The 20,349-nt window shown below is 45.0% G+C and overlaps 1 protein-coding gene across 1 annotated transcript in view; it reads right to left on the bottom strand.

Annotated features, from left to right (window-relative positions):
• Positions 1 to 19,971, bottom strand: part of KCNJ15 (potassium inwardly rectifying channel subfamily J member 15) — a 52,938-nt gene extending 32,967 nt beyond the window's left edge. The window contains exon 1 of the mRNA XM_044284376.1: positions 19,572 to 19,971. The gene's annotated coding sequence lies outside the window, so the exon portion shown is untranslated. The remainder of the gene's footprint in view (positions 1 to 19,571) is intronic.
• Positions 19,972 to 20,349: the final 378 nt, after the last annotated feature.

The raw sequence follows: 20,349 nt of genomic DNA on the forward strand, positions 1-20,349 counted from the left end.
CCATAGTACCATAGTTTGTAAACCATTTTTTTTTACCCAAACATTTTTTTAATCAAAGACATGTAGAACAATAAATTTAGAGAAAAATTTATATAGAAATGTAGTTTTTAAAAAAATTTACAACTGAGAGTGAAAAATGTCATTTTTTTGCAAAAATTTCGGTAAATTTCGATTAATAACAAAAAAGTTAAAATGTCAGCAGCAATGAAATACCACCAAATGAAATCTCTATTAGTGAGAAGAAAAGGAGGTACAATTCATTTGGGTGGTAAGTTGAATGACCGAGCAATAAACGGTGAAAGTAGTGTAGTGCCGAAGTGTAAAAAGTGGTCTGGTCATTAAGGGGGTTTAAGCTAGGGGAGCTGAGGTGGTTAACATAGCACTACCTGTGATCATATTCATTGCTGCACATCTATACAAGTATTCCGCTGATACATTTCCATACATCTTATGAGGTTACCACATCAGCTTATGTAAAAGGTCAGGGCCAGGGATCAGTACATGTTGGGGACATTATGGTTGGTTAGTCATTTATCCAGATACTTCGAGAATCTTCCTGGCAGATGTATCTATTTGCTTGTGCTGCAGAGTTCAGATGTTGAAGGGAACAGCTGGCGAAACAGCCAGGATGAATGTCCTACAAATATTATTGCAAGTGCGAAAAGACTAGAACTCTCGATCCCGTCAAAGCAGGTGGACAAAAGAAGTCCACATATACAGGACTATAGGGGATGAACCCTCTCATTTAAAAAGCTCTCTCCTTCCTTTTTACCTATACATTATTGAAGAATATATCCATCCACACGTCCCTGTAGAAAAGCTGCAAAAACCGTGCCACACCTGGCCACAGGTTGAGTGTGGCATTGCATCTCACCTCCATTCACTTTCATGGAGCTCAGCTGTTATACCAAATTTAAAGGGTTATTCCCATCTCACAGATTGGAAGCATATTGCTAGAGTATGACCCTAATGTCTGATAGGTGCAGTTCCCACCTCTGGGACCCACGCCTATACCTAGAACGGAGTCCACAAAGTCCCAGAAGGTGCACTGCATCATTCATTCCTATGGGAGCGCCAAAAATAGCCAAGCGACATGCTCAGCTATTTTTGGAAGTCCCATTGAAATGAATGGGAGACGCACTGTGCAAGACCGGCCACCGATCCATTTACTTTTATGGGGCTGATAGAAATAGCTATTTTTGGCACTCTCATAGAGATGAATGGAGGGCGGCCACGCATGCGCGGTGCGCCCTTCAGGATATGTGTTGATGCTAGAGGTGGGACCTGTATCAGACATTGGGAGCATATCCTAGCATATGGGAATAACCCTTTAACCTACGAACAGGTGCGGCTCTGTCTTTTCAGAACCCCAGAATAGGTTATCTGCAAATTATTTTTGTTGCATAATATTATTTACTATGTTAATGTCTTGTAATACACCAGCATGTCTCTGTATGGATCAGTCGAGGTTAATAATTCTGACTCTGCCCCCTTATGAAGTTAGGTGTTGGACTTAGATCCGCCCCCAATTCAGTCAGTCGTGTGCTACTGGATAAAGTGAGCTAGAGCTACACGTGCCCACTCCTCATAGAGCTAGACCTGAACTCCAGAGAACCACTATCTCTTTTTACATAGTTAATACAGTTGAAAAAAGACAAACGTCCATCAAGTTCAACCAAGGGGTAGGTGGGGACGCGAATCCCAAAAGGACGTGAGACTCAGATTTCTACACGTTTTCAGAAGCATTTTTGTTTTTTACTTTTAAGAATTAATCTAAACTCTTTTTGAAACTGTCCACTGTTCCTGCTGTGACCACGTCCAGAGGAAGTCTATTCCACAGATTCACAGTTCTTACAGTAAAGAAGCTTTGACGCTTCTGGAGACTGAACTTTTTCTTCTCCAGTCGGAGGCAGTGCCCCCTTGTTCTTATTGAGCGCATTTTACATGGAACAGCTTTTCACCGTATTTTTTGAATGGCCATTTATATACTTGTACAGATTAATCATGTCCCCCCCTTAGATGTCTCTTCTCAAGACTAAATAAATTATATTCTTTTAATCTGTCTTCATAACTAAGACCCTCCATGCCCCTTATCAGTTTAGTCGCTCTCCTCTGTACTATTTCCAGCTGTAGTGCATCCTTTCTATGGACTGGTGCCCAGAACTGGACTGCGTATTCCAGATGAGGCCGCACCAACACTTTGTAAAGTGGTAGTATTACATCCCTGCCCCGCGAGTCCATGGCTCGTTTAATGCATGACAATATCCTGGTGGCCTTAGAAGCAGCTGATTGACATTGTATGCTGTTATTTAATCTGCCATCCACAAGGACACCCAAATCCTTCTCTACAAGTGACTATCCCAGTGCTACATCACCTAGGACATATGAAGCACAGAGATTATTACAACCAAGATGCATAACTTTACATTTGTCCACATTGAACCTCATTTGCCAAGTTGATGCCCAATCACTCAGAGCGTCCCAGTCTGTTTGTAGTTTGTGGCCATCTTCCATAGACTGTACAGTTCTACACAGCTTAGTGTCAACTGCAAAAATAGATACGGTGCCATTAATCCCGTCCTCAATATCATTAATAAATAAATTTAATAATAGAGGGCCCAGCACTGAACCTTGGGGTCACCACTTATAACCTGGGACCATTCTGAATAGGAATCATTGACCACAACTCTCTGGACACGGTCCTTCAGCCAGTTTTCAATCCAATTACAATCTATACTTTCCAAGCCTATAGACCAGTGATGGCGAACCTTTTAAAGGCCGAGTGCCCAAACTGCAAACCAAAACCCACTTATTTATTGCAAAGTGCCAACAAAGCAATTTAACCTGAATACTAGAGTACATATAGTATATCCTCTATGTACTTTATTATTTAGCTATAATAGCCTGCGTACATTCAATGCACTGCCTGTGCTGTTCATAGAGCGCCCTGCGCTGATGAATGGCAGGAAAAGTCTAAGGCATATTGTATACCATAGACTTTTTCCAGAGTGCGGGTGCCCACAGGGAGGGCTCTGAGTGCCGCCTCTGGCACCCGTGCCATAGGTTCGCCATCACTGCTATAGACCTTACTTTACCTATTAAACATCTATGAGGGACAGTATCAAAAGCCTTTGCAAAATCCAGAAACACTACATCCACAGCCGCCCCTCTGTCCAGGCTACTAGTGACCTCACTACATCCACAGCCGCCCCTCTGTCCAGGCTACTAGTGACCTCACTACATCCACAGCCGTCCCTCTGTCCAGGCTTCTACTCACCTCACTACATCCACAGCCGTCCCTCTGTCCAGGCTACTAGTGACCTCACTACATCCACAGCTGACCCTCTGTCCAGGCTACTAGTGACCTCACTACATCCACAGCCACCCCTCTGTCCAGGCTACTAGTGACCTCACTACATCCACAGCCGCCCCTCTGTCCAGGCTACTAGTGACCTCACTACATCCACAGCCACCCCTCTGTCCAGGCTACTAGTGACCTCACTACATCCACAGCCGCCCCTCTGTCCAGGCTTCTACTCACCTCCTCATAAAAGCAAATCAGGTTAGTCTGACCACTTCTGTCCTTGGTAAACCCATGCTGGTTATCACTTATAATATTATTTATAGTCACATACTCCTGTATATAGTCCCTTAAGAGTCCTTCAAACATTTTCCCACAACAGAAGTTAAATTAACTGGTCTTTAATTACCTGTGAAGGACCTTGATCCTTTTTGGAATATGGGCACCACGTTTGCCTTGCACCAATCACTTGGCACTGTACTAGTCCCTAGAGAATCCTTGAAAATTATAAACTGGGGCAATGACTGTACAGAGCTCTTTAAGCACTCTTGGGTGTAATCCATCTGGACCCGGAGTTCTGTTCACATTTACCCTATTTAACTCTGAGAGATCCACAAAGAGAAAACCATCTCTACTTCACAGTACTCGAGGAAAAGAAATGGTATGCCCTCCTATCACTGCCCCAGGCCTGGGGAACATCAGTGTGAGGACTGCTACTGTAATTATTGTAGCCAGAGTCACTACCACTCCCAACCTCCGCTCCACTCAGGAAGAAAGCAGCCATGATTTACTAATCCTTTCAGCTGATGCCACAACTAAAGAATGCAGAAATGAAATAAAAGCTTGACCAGGAGGTACAAGCTTACAACCCACTGGTGGGAAACCAAGAGCATCTAGGCCATGACGACCACTGGTCCTCAACCTATGGCTCTCCATCTGTTGCAAAACTACAACTTCCATCATTGCCATACAACTGCCAACTTTCCAGGTATATTGGGTATTGTAGCTTCAAAACAAATGGGGTGTCATAAAATAGGGATCTTGGGTACAGACAAAGGCAGGTTATGAAGAAAGCTAGTCACATTAAAGGAATGGTGGTGGGACCAAACTACCATCTAATGTGAACAGGGGTCTCCTAAGTCTCCCTTATTGCACATGTTGGGAGGATGGATTTCAACATGCCTGATCTTTGAAGGGAACCTCGCTATCCACCTGTCCGCATACACACAAAGCTGTGGTTCACCTGAATTAAAGTTTTTTTGTTTGTTTTTATTTTTTATCCAAGGTTCTGTTCCTGAATACTGTGTAATTCTTGTCACTATTATTCTTGTTGCACTCAAGCTCCACGCCAACCATGCATGAACTAGTACCTGCAGAGGGGAGCCACCTTGAGTTTTGCTTTGGGCGTCCCTCCACTATACACTATACTATACTAATACAATAAAATATATATAAAAATCCCCTAGAGTTTCAGGTTTCGTGCAGCAGGAGGCAAATCTCATTGTAGAAAATCTAGTTTAGTCCTCGCTGTGTGCTGAAAACATATTTTCTTACCCAGCTATTCACCAGCCGCACCAGCACCCACCCGACTGGTTCCTCTTGTTCCAATTCCTGTATTGTGCACGTCTGAGAGGGGGATTACTGTATATTGATGCATTAATCAGAATGCATGGCCGGCTGCCCTGGTATTGTGCATTGTCAACCTGTGCACCGCCAGCCCCGGGACTTTGGATTTCGTACATAACTTTATTGCTCCTGATAACGGGAAGAAAACAACAATATGGACCTTGCACCAATATATATCACAGTAAATATAAGCCAAGGACTCATCTTTTCCTAGCCAAAAATATTCTATGTCTGCAGCACGGAGTGGTCACTGGGGGCCTAGGATGGCTGACCATCTGCCTGGAGTGTGCATACTGTGGGGGGACATCCTCGGGGGTCTCCTGTTACCTCCTGGACATATTGACAGAGATAAATTGGCTATTAGGAACAAGGGCGGATAAGACTGAGCACCTCTGTATGAGCTGCAGAATATGTTGGTGCTATAAAAACTATGAGCCAGAGGGTACGCCACTTTCCTCGCATAGAAATGTTGCAGATTTTTGCATAAGCCCCCTTTTTTGCACAAAAATGTGCAACTTTGTGCACCCACCACTTTCCTAAAAAGTGGGTGAGGGGGGGCCCTGCAGATTCAGGATTACTTAGGGTAGGCCAGTAATGTTTTTGGAGCTAGACATGCCCCTATTTACAAGCTCTACAACTTTCCAGACAAACCCCAGTATAATTGGATGCTGGGGCTGTGACCGGTGACACTATCCCGGTGCCACGCATGGCTAGGGACTGATTTCCAGGAGGTGCCAGCCTGCCAGGAGACTGGAGAACTGGTCTGGAAGTCCTAGACGTTTATCCAGGAGCCTTGAAGACATCCTGGGAGAGTTGTCAAATATGATCTTATGTCTTATACTAAGACTGATCTTTGTTAATTTTTACTTATGTTTTTTAGGCATTATGCACACGACCCTGGGGCCAACTTCAATGGGTCCGCAATCCGCAAGATGCGGCGAAAGATAGGCCATGTTCTATCTTTTGCAGATGCACATACCTAGAAGCCCACGAAAGAGCCTATGTGGGTTTCTGTGTGCTTCCTGGTCCATGCCTCGTTTCCGTGAGCTTTTGGGTGTGTCCTATATTTCACCGCATCTTATGGATCGCGGACCCACTGAAGTCAATAGGCCTGCACCGTGATGCAGAGTGCACACGGCTGGAGCCTGTGTTTTGTGGTCCTTAACATGGGCACAGTGGCCCCACGGTTGTGTGCAGGAGTCCTTAAAGAGGTTCTCCGGGATTCATATATTGATGGCCTATCCTCAGATATCAGATCTGTGGAGATCCAATTCTCAGCCCCCAGAGTCCAAGAAAAACCCCTTAAAAGGGTTTTTCAAGAAGGCAGCGAGTGCCAATGTCTTCTCGAACAGCTGATCAGCGGGGGTCCCAGTTGGCGGAACCCCACCACCACCGATCAGATACTGATGACCTATCCAGAGGGAGGTCATCAGTATTAAATTCTCTGAAAACCCTTTTAATAGGGTTTTCTTGGACTCCTGTATCCTGGGCGCTGGGAGTTGGACCCCCACGGATCAGATACTTATGACCTATCCAGAGGATAGGTCATCAGTATTAAAATCTATAATACACTATAATGGGAGCGTTTTAATCTTTGCTTTGGGATCTCTCTCTTCTATGTACTCCACTATCTGTCTTAGGCCGAATTCCCCCTGAGAGCAGGAGCGCACGGCGTCATGGGTTGTAGATGTAGATCATACCAGTGTGGTACTGTATTGGTAGATCATACCAGTGTGTCACTGTATTGCGGCGGCAGCAGGGAGCGCACGGCGTCATAGCAACCCATGCTCTCAGGAGGAATCCAGGCCGCGGGTCCACGGACCGCTCACGGCCGTGAACAACGGCCGTGTGCATTCGGCCTTAGTTACATCTGTCTGGTCCTGGGAATGCAGCGTGAAAAAACAAAATAGCCGACGTTACAGTTCCCAGAGGAGTCGCCATTTTGCTTTTTCAATGAAGTATAGCAGCTGCGTTCTAGGCTTTTTTTTCCCCTGAATACACAGGTATTTTTACCAATCATGGCTCATCTTTTAAAATTGTGGTAAAAATTATGATTGGTTGCCATGGGCAACAAAGGCAGTTTTCCGTTTAGTCAGTTTTCCTAAATCTGCCCCCTTGTACTACTGCTTAATGCAGGCCCTCAGTAGGCGAAGCACGAGACCGCCACATCCGACCATACCCTGCCTAGGCATAACACAGTAGGCCTCATTTATGAAAACTGTCTAACAACCTTGTTGTCCATAGCAACCAATCAAAGTGCAAGCTTTCATTTCTGAACAGGTATAAACCGGGCTCTGATTGGTTGCTATGATGACGAGGCCAGTATTTATGTGATGGCTAACCTCCGGCATTCCAGCTGTGGTAAAACTACAACTCCCAAGATGCACACTTGCTTGGCTGTTATCCGAATTGCATTGCAAATGAATGGAGCATGCTGGGAGTCGTAGTTTCACCACAGCCGTTTTGATAGCTGAGGCCTAGTGTCTTATACGGAGCCTGGGGTTGCTTTATCATGCACTGCCCCCTGGAGTTCTGCTCTAAGCATTATTGAGGTATAGCCACCCGCTAACGTGATGGCAAATCGCTAGGATATGCTGTCACTCTGTGATTAGTGGGGTCATATACTTTTTGTAACATTTTAGTTGGTAAATTTGAGGCATGTAAGCCCCTCCACAGGAACGCCGAAACCTGCCGGGGTGGTGTTTACATTAGCTCCGCCCATTTTTGCCACATGACAGCCTGAATTTGCCAGGACAGTTCCTGCAAAGTCAGGACAATTGGCAGCTATGAGGTCAGACCTCTGCGACAGCCCCCGAGAATGAAGCGGACACAGCACGTCTTCTCCGCACAGCAGGTGGCGCCACTGAGATAGGATCATCATCCCAATAATATGCCATCACATTATAAAGTGGGAATACCCCAAGCACGCCACCAACATTTTTTCCAAATGTGGGCACTCCCACTTTTTGGAAACCCACTCCCTTTCATGATGCGTCACGCACCCCTCAGAACATGTATAGGGGGGCTCCACTTACAGTTAGTGCTCATGGAGGGTTACCTTACTAAGCATTGGTAAGTAATTTCCTCCCCTATCCCTGCAGTCCTATTCACGTGCTGTCAAATGTGCAGATTTTCCACAGCTGCCTGGAGTCATGGACACTTAAATGCCCCTGCCACCTCTCCATTAAATGCCCCTGCCACCTCTCCTTTAAATGCCCCTGCCACCTCTCCTTTAAATGCCCCTGCCACCTCTCCTTCAAATGCTCCTGCCACCTCTCCTTTAAATGCCCCTGCCACCTCTCCTTTAGTGTTGAGCATGAATATTCGAATTGCGAATATTTATCTGGAATATCGCAACTTTGCGAATTCGTGAATATTTCAAATATAGTGCTATATATTCGCTATTTCGAATATTCGTCATTTTTTTACATCTGAAAACATGATTCCTCCCTGCTTCTTGCTTGTGGGCATATGAGTCATTGGCCCACAAGTAACTCAAGCAGAGAGGAATCATGACTTTAGATGGGAAAAATTACTAATATTCTTAAAAACGAATATATAGCACTATATCGAATATATACGTTTTTTAGAATATTCGTCTTTTTTTCAAAAATCTGTACAGTTGTTCCACTTCGGTATACTCCTCCCCGACAAGCGTCCCCATCACCATGGGAACGTCTGGGGGCTAGATTATACCATCGGATCTAAGTTTTCACAATATCAGTCCGATGGTATATTCTAACCCCCAGCGTTCCCATGGTGATGGGGACGCTTGCCTGGGGAATAGAATATACCATCGGATCTGAGTTTTCCCGATTTCAGTGAGATCGTGAAAACTCAGATCCGATGGTATATTCTAACCCCCAGGCGTTCCCATGGTTACGGGGATGCTTGTCGGGGAGGAGTATGCGGAAGTGGAACAACTGTACAGATTGAAAAAATATATATAAAATAATTTAAAAAGCGAATTTATTCGATATGGTGCTATATATTTGTTTTTTGAATATTCATAATATTCTAAAACAAGAATATAAAGCAATATAGCAAATATTCGAAAAAACGAATGTAGAGCAATTTAGCAAATATGGTGCTATAATCTAATAGTTGTAATTTTTTTCTCATCTGAAGTTCAGATTGGAAAAAAATTACAACTATTAAAAAAAAGATAATAGCACTATATTAGCTAAATTGCTCTATATTCGTTTTTTTTTTTTGAATATTCGCTATATATTCTTGTTTTAGAATATTACGAATATTCTGAAAAACAAATATAGCACTATATTAGCTATATTGCTCTATATATTAGTTTTTTAGAATATTTGTAATTTTTTTCCCATCTGAAGTCATGATTCCTCCCTACTTAAGTAACTTAAGCACGGAGGAATCATGACTTGAGATGGAAAAAAAATGACCAATATTCTAAAAAACAAATATATAGCACTAAATTCTATAGTGCTATATTATTCGTTTTTGACCCATGCCTGTATTGATCGCGTAATATTTGCATATTATGCAATCATTACCTTGCCGATTTTTCTAGTAAAAAAAAAGTAGAATATAAAGAATATTCTAATTCACGAATATTCGACGAATAGTAAACAAAATATTTGCAAATATCGCTAATTCTAATATGACCCCTGCTGCTCATCACTACTCTCCTTTAAATGCCCCCGCCACCTCTCCTTTAAATGCCCCCGCCACCTCTCCTGACACCTGTTTTAGTAAATACTTGCATTCCACATGAAATAGCAAATTCTGCAGCATCTTTTCCTAAAACTCTGCATTCTGCCGTTCCTCTGTTATTCCTCCTGACTACTTATAAAAAAATTGACAAGGGAGTGTTACCATTTCCATTTTTCAAAAGGGGTGTGTCCTCGCTCAGTCTGGCACTGTCAGTATTAGGACTCATGCGCACGGGCGTTGCCGGCTGCGGCCCGTATTTTGGCCTGCAAACAGCGGGTCGGCAATATGCGGGTACCGGCCAGTGGCTCACCTCATCACGTATGCGGACCTATTCACTTGAATGGTTCTGCTATCTGGAGGTGCGATGCGGGACGGAGGCATGGAAGCACTACGGAGTGCCTCCATGGGGTTCGCCCCCCCCCCCCCTCCACATTGCACAAAAATAGAACTTGTTCATTTTTTTTTGCAGTGCGGACATTGCAGTGCGGACAGATCACGGACCCATTCAAGTGGAATGGGTCTGGAACCATTGCAGCAGCCGCATGGATGGCGCCCATGCTTTGGGGACCTCAAATTGCGGACCCCAATGCACGGAACGGCCGTGTGCATGAGGCTTTAGAATGTGCAGGGACACACCCCAAACTGGTAACACCTGGCTGTCATACATTTCTAGGAGGAATAACAGAGGATCAGATGAGAATTCTAACACAAGATGCTACAGAATGTCCTAAAACAGACAGGCCAGGAGGGGTGAGAGGTCCTCTTTAGGTGGGATCCATTTGCCTTTGGGGTGGGGAAGAAACTGTTAATTGAAACTTCTAAGAAAATGGAAAGGAGGAAATTGTTAATGGTCCTAAAGAAAAGAAAAAAGAGAGAATGAGAAGCAGATAATTGACGTAGCATGCGGTTCTCCTCTCTCCAGCGTTCCCTGTGTCAATAACACAGAATGTGCTTTCATTGGCCGAGCGCGATTAGAAATGGCTGCTACTTCAAAGAAGTCATTTCTACCTGTGTCCAAGGAACACAGTCTGGCGGTTCTATTTACGTGGTGGATGAAAAAGCAGCAGGAAACGACGCTCTGTCAGGGGAAGCAGCTGTCGGAACCAAGAACTGGCAAACCTGGGGTAGGAAGCTGCAGTGGAACCAGAAGTCCCAGCAAGCCAAACCTGCTCCTGGCTGGAAACTGAGCTAGAACTTAGAGCATATTCACACACTGCAGACTTGTTGCAGGAATCTCTGCAGCTACACCACAGTTTTCCGCAGCAGGCAGGCGCATTTCTGCAAGCCCCATTCTGATGCAGGGGACGAGAACTTTCTCCAACAAACCTGCCGAATGGGAATTCATCTTTAGGGTATCTTCACACATAGCGAATATGCTACAGATGGAGGTGGATGAGATCTCATCAAATCTTTTGGGGTCTCATATTAAGGGTTCATTCACACGTCCGTAATTTGGGTCCGCATTCCGAAATTTGCCGACCCATTCACTTTCAATGGGGCTGGAACGGATGCGATCCACATCCGCATTTTCGGGATCCACATCCGCATTTTCGGGAGCCGCATCCGTTTTTTCGGGATCCACAATTCCGTTCCTGAAAAAAATAGAACATGTCCTATTCTTGTCCAAAATTGCCGACCAGAAAAGGCATTTTCTATTATAGTGTCTGTGATGTGCGGTCCGCAAATTGCGGATCGCACATTGCAGGTGTCCGTGTTTTGTCGGATCCGCAAAACACTTACGGACGTGTGAATGGACCCTAAGGCTACTTTCACACTAGCGGCAGGACGGATCCGACAGGCTGTTTACCCGTCGGATCCGTCCTGCCGCTATTTCGCCGTGCCGCCAGACCGCTGCTCCGTCCCCGTTTACTATAATGGGGAGGGTGCGGGGGGCTCCGGCAAGGCACGGCAGTGCACGGCGAGAGGCCATCGGACTAAAAAGTCAGACATGTCGTAGTTTTAGTCCGGCGGCCTTTCGCCATGCACTGCCGTGCTGCTCCGGAGCTCCACCCCCATCCCCATTATAGTCAATAGGGCTGGAGCGGCTGCACGGAGAAATAGCGGCAGGACGGATCTGACAGAGAAATGAGGAAAAGAACAAACAGCAGGTGGCGCTATACAGATACATTTTATTGAATAGCTCAGCGGCTATACTAAATTTTTAATTACATCCAATCACAAAAGTATTCAGATCCAGGTGCTGGTTTGAAAAATGTTAAACATTTTTAATAGGACGACCCCTTTAAGTGCTCTGTCTTAAAGAGGGAACACCTGGAACCCCATAATCCTACTGAGGAGAACTCAGATCACCCTAGAATCCTATATGTCTTCTTCAGGAGAACCATAGGAGCTCTGGGGGTTACAGCTTTAGGGTCGATTCACACGTCCGCAATTTCGTTCCGCATTTTGCGGAACGGAATAGCGGACCCATTCCTTTCTATGGGGCAGCACGATATGCCCAATATGCACTTCCGCAATACACCCGGCCGGCACCCCCCATAGAACTGCCTATTCTTGTCCGCAATTGCGGACAAGAATAGGACATGTTCTATTTTTTCCGGAGCCACGGCCCAGATGTTTGGGGCCGTGGCACGGAAATGCGGATGCGAACAGCACACTGTGTGCTGTCCGCATCTTTTCTGTCCCCCATAGAGAATGAATGGGTCCGCATCCGTTCCGCAAAATTACGGAACGGATGCGGACCCATTTGCGGACGTGTGAATGGACCCTTACAGAGAGAGAGAGCTACAGCAGAAAGGACATGTTCACTGAGCTGTGATATAGAGAGAGCTGCAGAGGAAAGGACACACCCCTGATCTGTGACAGCTAGGGAGCGGCAGCTAAAAGGACACGCCCCTGTGCTGTGATAGGGAGACAGCTTCAGCACAAAGGATGCTCCCCCTGTGCTGTGATGTGGAGAGAGCTGCAGCAGAGAGGACGCACCACTGAGTTGATAGGTAGAGAACTGAAGCAGAAAGGACACTCCCCGTGAGCTGTGACAGGGAGAGAGTTACAGCAGAAAGGACACGTCTTCTGAGCTGTGATAGGGAGAGAGGTGCAGCATAAAGGGCAAACCTCGCAAGCTGTGACAGGATAATCCTTTAAGGCTAGTTCACACTAGCGGCTAGGAACCCCAGCAGGCTGTTGCGGCGGGTGAACAGCCTGTCGGATCCGTGCTGCCGCTAGTGCACGTGTGCCCCCAGACTACAGCTCCACCCCCATTGATTATAATGGGGACGGGACGGAGTTCCGGCGGCAGCGCGGCAAACATGCCAAGAGGTGGCCGGAATAAAACTACAACATGTCGTAGTTTTATTCCGGCCGCCTCTCGGCATCTTTGCCGTGCTGCTGCCGGAACTCCGTCCCGTCCCCATTATAATCAATGGGGGCGGAGCTGTAGTCCAAGGGAACACGTGCACTAGCGGCAGCACGGATCCGACAGGCTGTTCATACTCACCGGCTTTCCACCGCCCTGGCTCCATTCCGCGTTCTTCCGGTCCTTGGCTTGTTTACTTCCAAATTCGGACAGGGTCACATGTGCTGCCTCAGCCAATGGCTGATCGAAGTGATGACGTCATTTTCTATGGGTATCATACACTGAGGGGCCTTACTAAAAGGCGACCAGATCCTGGAAAACTCTTTAAACGGGTTCTCCGGGAACAACCTGTCCTAGAATGTGACCAGGACTGGTTGCCACCACTTGCAAAGCTGCCTAGGAGTGTGAGGGGGTATGGCCTCACTACGCACTACGCTCTGGCTCTTGCATATACTCCATATTGGTGAGTTTTCCCGCTAGAGCAGTGCAGTAAGGCCGCGCTCTCTCACCCCCTAGGCAGCTCTGCAAGTAGAGGCAACCAGTCCTAAGGACATTCGGGGACAGTTTGCTGGCAGCCCCTTTAAGAGGTGATATTGAATTATAATGTACGGGAGACTCCATAGACCGTCCTCGGCTGTATTCTGGGCGCGGTAATTTACAGATATTTCTACAGTACTTTCCTGTGAAGTAACTTTTGAGATGTTGGCAGTAAACAGAGTTTATGATGCGGCTGTTGTGCGAACACTTAAGACAATTCACCGTCTCATAAAAAGAGAAAGCCTAAACTTTGACCTCCTAATTATCATAGAAAACAGCAGAAGATTGGGGCGTGAGAGCGGCGGGTTCATGTACACTTGTAGTGGGGGCATGCATGTAGCAGAGCTGAATGTGTCACTGAAAGAAACACTGACAAACTCCTCTGGGACCCCTGCCGATCGGCATAATGAAGGGGCCACAGTGATCTGTACATGTGCATGGTGTTCGGAGAAGGCCACCGATACACAGGAGCCACTGGGTAAACATTGAAGGGGACTGTGCTGGTTGGCAGGGTCCTGGAGGTCTGATATAAGCTATATATACACATATCTATCTATTTATCTATCTATGTATCTGATATCTATTAATTGATCTATTTCATGTCTATCTATCTATCTATCTATCTACCCCAGTTCCTACATTCAGTTCTGCAAAGCAAATTTCTATAGAAAAAGTTACTATATTTCCATCAGGTTTTCACAGGGTGCTTCCCCTCTCGGTGGCGCCATTTCAGCCCTTTGTTAATGTCTGTTGCAAGGCTCTTATGACAACACTTCATGTAAATCATACAGAAGTATAACATATTCTACAGTACAAGCGCAGGTAAAGCCCTTACTTTACATGATATATTGTGTAAAAAACTAGAAAGCCTAGAAGTCTGAGAACATGGGGGAGGTGGACCTATTTCCATGCCTGCATCAGCATAGACTTCTGTGAGGACCAGTAACCTGAGATCAATAAATGAGACTTGTTTATAGCCCTGGGGGGAAGGAGGTATGAATCTAATCTGACAAAGTTCAATTCCCCTTTAATTTTTTTTCTTAAGACAGATTTACATAGTACTCTTGTAATACAGATCTTGAAGGCCGTCCATAACCCAAACCTATGACACATACAATACCATTAGATTGCTAGAGAAGTTGCAGAGGCCCACAACACCTACAGGGCCCTCAAACCCTCAGGGAAAAACTGGCAAATCATGGTAGAGAAAACCTTGTAAAAAAAAAATGAATGTTGGGATTCAGATACAGTCAAAAGTGTTGATCGATGATCCGGCAGGCAAGTGTTGGCCCACATTGACATAAAACCTGTCATTAGACAGAGTGGCATGTGAAGTTATCAGTAGTCAGGCTTGGTTTATTTACCAAGATTCAAGATTACCAAGACAATATTGTCATTCATCATCATGACATTCAGAAACCACATGAGCTCATGTCAGTAGACACAAGGTCTGCTGAAGGCCACATCTACAGCAGCTTCCATGTGGACAACCCTGATGTTAAACAATATGCATCTAGTAAGTGTAGTACCAGCAGGCCTGGCGCTATAATAAGGCAGACCGAGGGGCTGCCTTAGGGCGCAGAGATGCCTAGCCAAGAGGGGGGGGGGGGGAATGAAACTTTTATTTTTAAATAAATAACTTGCGTGCTGCTGGTCGCCCTCAGCTGTTCTCCTCTGTGTGGTCCTGGTATCTTCTCTTTGGGCTCCCGACAAGTTTGAGGACCTTTCCCACTTAGCCAATCAGTGGCCGCAGCTGTGTCACGTTTCAGGCCAGTGATTTCCCGCTGAGCCAATCACTGACCTGACACAGCTGCGGCCACTGATTGGCTGAGTGGGAAAGGTCCTCAAACTTGTCTGATGCCCAGATAGAAGATACCAGGACCACACAGAAGGGGAGCTGCTGCAAACGGGACCAGGGCCAGGTGAGCACAATGTTTTTTATACAACATTAATGGGGGGGGGGGGAATGTGACATGGAGGGGGAGAAATGTGACATGGAGGGGGAGAAATGTGACATGGTAGTAGGAGAAATGTAACATGGGGTGAAATGTGACACTGAGTGGGAGAAATGTGACATAGAGGGGGTGAAATGTGACATGGAGGGGGTGAAATGTGACATGGAGGGGGAGAAATGTGACATGGAGGGGGTGAAATGTGACATGGAGGGGGTGACATGGAGGGGGTGAAATGTGACATGGAGTAGGAGAAATGTGACATGGTAGTGGGAGAAATGTGACATGGTAGTGGGAGAAATGTGACATGGTAGTGGGAGAAATGTGACATGGTAGTGGGAGAAATGTAACATGAAGGGGAAAAATGTGACATGGAGGGGGAGAAATGTGACACAGAGTGGGAGAAATGTGACACGGAGTGAGAGAAATGTGACATGGAGGGGGAGAAATGTGACATGGAGTGGGAGAAATGTGACATGGAGTGGGAGAAATGTGACTTGGAGGGGGTGAAATATGACATGTCACATGGGGGAGAAATGTCACATTTCTCCCACTCCATGTCACATTTCTTCCCCTCAATGTCACAATTTCTCCCCCCCATGTCACATTTATCCCCCTCCATGTCACATCACCCCCTCCTTCTTACATCATCCCCTTTGTGTCACATTCCTCCCCCATGGCACATCATCCCCTCCATGTCACATTTCTCCCCCTCCATGTCACAATTTCCCCCTTCCATGTCACATCACCCCCTCCATGTCACATTTCTCCCCCTCCATGTCACATTTCTCCCCCTCCATGTCACTTTTCTCCCCCTCCATGTTACATCACCCCCTCCTTTTTACATTACCCCCACAGAGTGGGGTGGAGGAGCCAAAATGTAGCTTCGCTTGTGTTGGCAAAAATCCTTGCACCGGCCCTGAGTACCAGATATTCAAACCTAGTATTTGCTCTGAAGAACAATGGAATGGAAAAGGTAGTTGGCCCAAACCACCATGAGTGATGTAAATCTGCATAGGGCACTTTAAGGGTCATGTAGTCTATAGGAACAGACAAGATGGTAGGGGAAGCTTCATCAGAGTTGTAGAGCAGGGAAGATACAAGCATGGCATTTGCATTTTTCTCTATATCCATTACACCCCGGTACTGTATGTCCATGGTAGTTCAAAGCCCATGGAGTGGAGAAGATGGTTGGCCCAATCCACCATGAATGCTGTGAATAAAGAACATTAAGGGCCATGTTGTCTATAGCAACAGACAAGATGGTAGGGGAAGCGTCAGAGTTGTAGAGAAGTGAAACTACAAGGGTGGCATTTGCATTTCCCTCTATATACGGTACACCCCGATATTGTATGTCCATGGAACTACAAAGCCTTGTAGATAACAGGTTCTATTTATCTCAGTCTTGTAGTCTTTTTCTATGGAAGTAGCATTTTTGTTCATGATGGATAAGATCCAACCATGTCTAACTTTGAACCTTCTGATAATCATTCTATATTAACTTTAGGATGAGTGATCAAAGCAAGACATTAGCAGAGCTTTGTATAACTCAACAGAGTAAAGCCAGTGACAACGAATCCTATCACATCGCCACATGAAGAGTCCATAAAAAGTTATTCAGTCAAGCCAATATTAAGGTGGTCATAGACATTAGTAAGTTAGCTGATGTTGAACAGCAGTTGAACAAACATCTGGTGAACATTCATTTTGTAGACACAGCCGTACACATTTTAGTCCATATTGGCCGTTACAGTTGTTGGAACTGCCTATACTTGCTCAATGGAGCCAGGTGATGGACTTAAGATCTTTCTAGGAACATTCTTTCAAAGAAAGATCTTTCACCTGACTATTGGATGAATTTATTGCACATGACCTAATTCTTTTCAAACTATAATAGTCTGTGATCGCCAGCTAAAATTATCATTTGTTCACCCAAACGACATTCATTTTGGTTGAAAATTTTTGAAGTCTCTAGAGTCAACCAACCACCATCATATATCTAACTTTGGGCTCTCCAGTTATGGTGCAATGCCTTCTCAGAAGGCAAAAAAAAATATTGGAGTCTTAAGAAAACAACAAATCATCATGAACGTAATAAAATACTAAACCCTGATAGCAGTCAGTCAAGCAAAAAACAAACAAACTCCACAACTTAAGGATGAGCCTATGTGCACAGATTAGGATGTTTACTTGTTTACTTTATTCCACCCCTTTCTCCAGCTATTCCTGTGTATTGTTTTTTTCCCCCCACTCTCACAAGTCCATTGATGGGTTAAATAACAATGGGGACTTTTTTTTGTTATTTTCGTGTTTTAACCTGTTAATGATTGCAGTTTTTGTGACTTTTTGTATGCTTCTAAACTGAAGTTCTATCCCCTATTATAATCATTGTATTTAAAAACATGACCATCCAGTGGAATCTTCAACTGATCAAATTGATCATTTTGTTTTTTACAGGTACAAAGGTTATTATTACAAGGACATGAAAGGAGTTGTAGATATTGGTAGACCCATTGCTAGGGTCTGCCACCAACGTTCATTCGTCATGTATTCAGTCTCCATGATACCTGCTAGAACGATGTGGTATTGACGCTAGGAAGGAGCTGGAACATGTCATCTCCTGTTGGCTCCACTTTCTCCAAAGGCCACATGGTTGACCCTTTTTGGTCTCCATTGAGACAACCCCTCATAGAATTAAAATTTGCGTCATCCATAACCTACCATTGCGTCGTCTTTACCCAATTATAGTCCATTCATTAGTCACATCTCTACGTACAAGCCAACGAATGATCCATCAAAATTTTGGTAAAATTGGGAATCTTTCCTAGCAAAATTAGTCAACCACCAGCTGAGTTTATAAAAGGGATATTTTTGTTTCCTATTTCTCTTCCTACTGGTTTTCGCAGGATGTGGATATCCCTAAATATTTGTAATGTTATGAGTCTGATGACCATTTGATCATGTCTGCTTCAAAACGAATATCTAAATTCAGCACCACTCAAAATCATAAGAATTCAGGGGTACCTTCAGTTAACATTACCACCTTCTCACCCTCACAATCATCCCAGGAAGCTGAGATATAGGAAGCTGTTTGTAGAGGATACTTCAGCTATCCCGTAGTCTGCCAGTGACATGGAAGAAGCAAAGTAGTGACCCTGGAGGGTCAAAAAAAAATCTATTTTCGACTCCTGAACCCTGTGGAGCGTCTATTTTGCTTCTGGACTCCTGCGACTGTGATATGACGGGATTTTGGATAGTAACACCTAGGTTATCATAGGCTTTAGTTTTCTGGAAAGGCATTACACCCCCCCCCCCCCCCCCCTTACTACATCCATTTATAGTACAGTTTGTGTCGACCCATACTGTGTCAGGATGTGGTTAAAAGGAGAAGGAAACTGAACTGAAGTCGTCTAATTCAGCGTAAACGTCGTCTAATGTTGCCCTGGACTCTTACATGGATTTACAGGAGCTGCTCTTGTTACCTTTTTCACCACGATATTCTGCATTGTGATAAAAGTAACCCAAAAAATGCAAAAAATCACTCAAAACAACAACAAAAAACCCTCATGTGCATGTAGCCTTTAGTTCCAGCTGTTCCCTACAGTTTCTGGGAGTGGCCAAACACATTGTGATATTGTCAAATGGTATGGTAATGCTGCACTGTGTGCGAATATACTCTTATATAGAGTTCCTAAAAGCAAAAATCTGCAGTAATATCTTCTCTGCTCCTGCATAACAAAGCATCTTTGGCAGTCTGGATTCTGGGAAAGTTGTGTAACAAGCCAAGACACATTGGTGGTCACCCAGATTTCCTACTCATTCAACCTGTTTACTATCACTTTGATAAGCTTTCAAGTCTAGGATACTATGTAACTAGAAATGTAACAAGACAAAAAAGTAAATAAATAAAACCATATACAAAGCATGAATTCCTAGCTGCAGGCACAGCAGGGCTCCCTGCCTTATTATATTGCCACCCACTTTTCCATACAGCTTCCTAAACCAAGCAAGGAAAGACAAGTTCTGCTACATCAGAAACTTTTCTTGGGTGTTACAGTCTGATTTGCAAAGTTGTGCTAACAATGTGTACAAAACAAGGTTGATTTCTCTATGATCTAAAGTCCCAGAACATCTGCAGCAGAAGGTATGTCCTTACCTGAGTCAGAGAGTCACAGTCCTTTGAGGCTCTGAAGACATGTCTTCAACAACTTCTTAGTAAACACAGTTCTCAGACACCCAGGAACAAGTCAGTTCAAGCCTGTGTTGTAAGCAAGCACCTGATGTTATAAAGAGCAGAGGAATCTGAGAAGACTTCTAGTGATGATGTCAGCAGCATGTCTTGAGATCTCCAGCCCAGCACATGTTCTATGGCAAGGGACAGCCACACTCTGCACCCAGACACACACCTGGCTTGAAAGAAATAGTTGGACTTGCTACTAGGAATGCGGGTGTTCTTGGTCTGTCTTAGTGCCACCCTTTCATTGCCAGGGCAGTTGAAGTCTTTCTCATATCAAAGCTGCAGGTTAATGAGTGGCTATGCAGACACAAGGAATGAGTGCAGCAACACGTACTTCAGCTGAAGTTTGGCAATGCAGAGAGATGACCACATTTGCAGAAGTTGCAATAGGTCGAATTTAATTTGTATAGACATTAGGAATGTGGTCAGGCAACCGATGAGAAGGCATAGATTTTACATAGAGGACGGGGCCCTGGGAAAAATTTAATTGTAAGAATTTTCCATGCTGCTGTTTTAGGCCACCCAGCCACCTATTTAAAGGGGTTTTCCTATTGATGGCCTATCCTCAGATCGGCGTGGGGTACGTCTCCTGGTGATTGAGGAGGCACTTGCGCTCCAGTGAGCGGAGGAGCTTTCTTGAAGCTTTCCAAGCTCAGCGCCATACATTGAATCGAACTGAGAAGCCCCTAGGCCATGT

This window comes from Bufo gargarizans, chromosome 3 (assembly GCF_014858855.1).
Source record: "Bufo gargarizans isolate SCDJY-AF-19 chromosome 3, ASM1485885v1, whole genome shotgun sequence".
Classification (NCBI taxonomy): domain Eukaryota; kingdom Metazoa; phylum Chordata; class Amphibia; order Anura; family Bufonidae; genus Bufo; species Bufo gargarizans.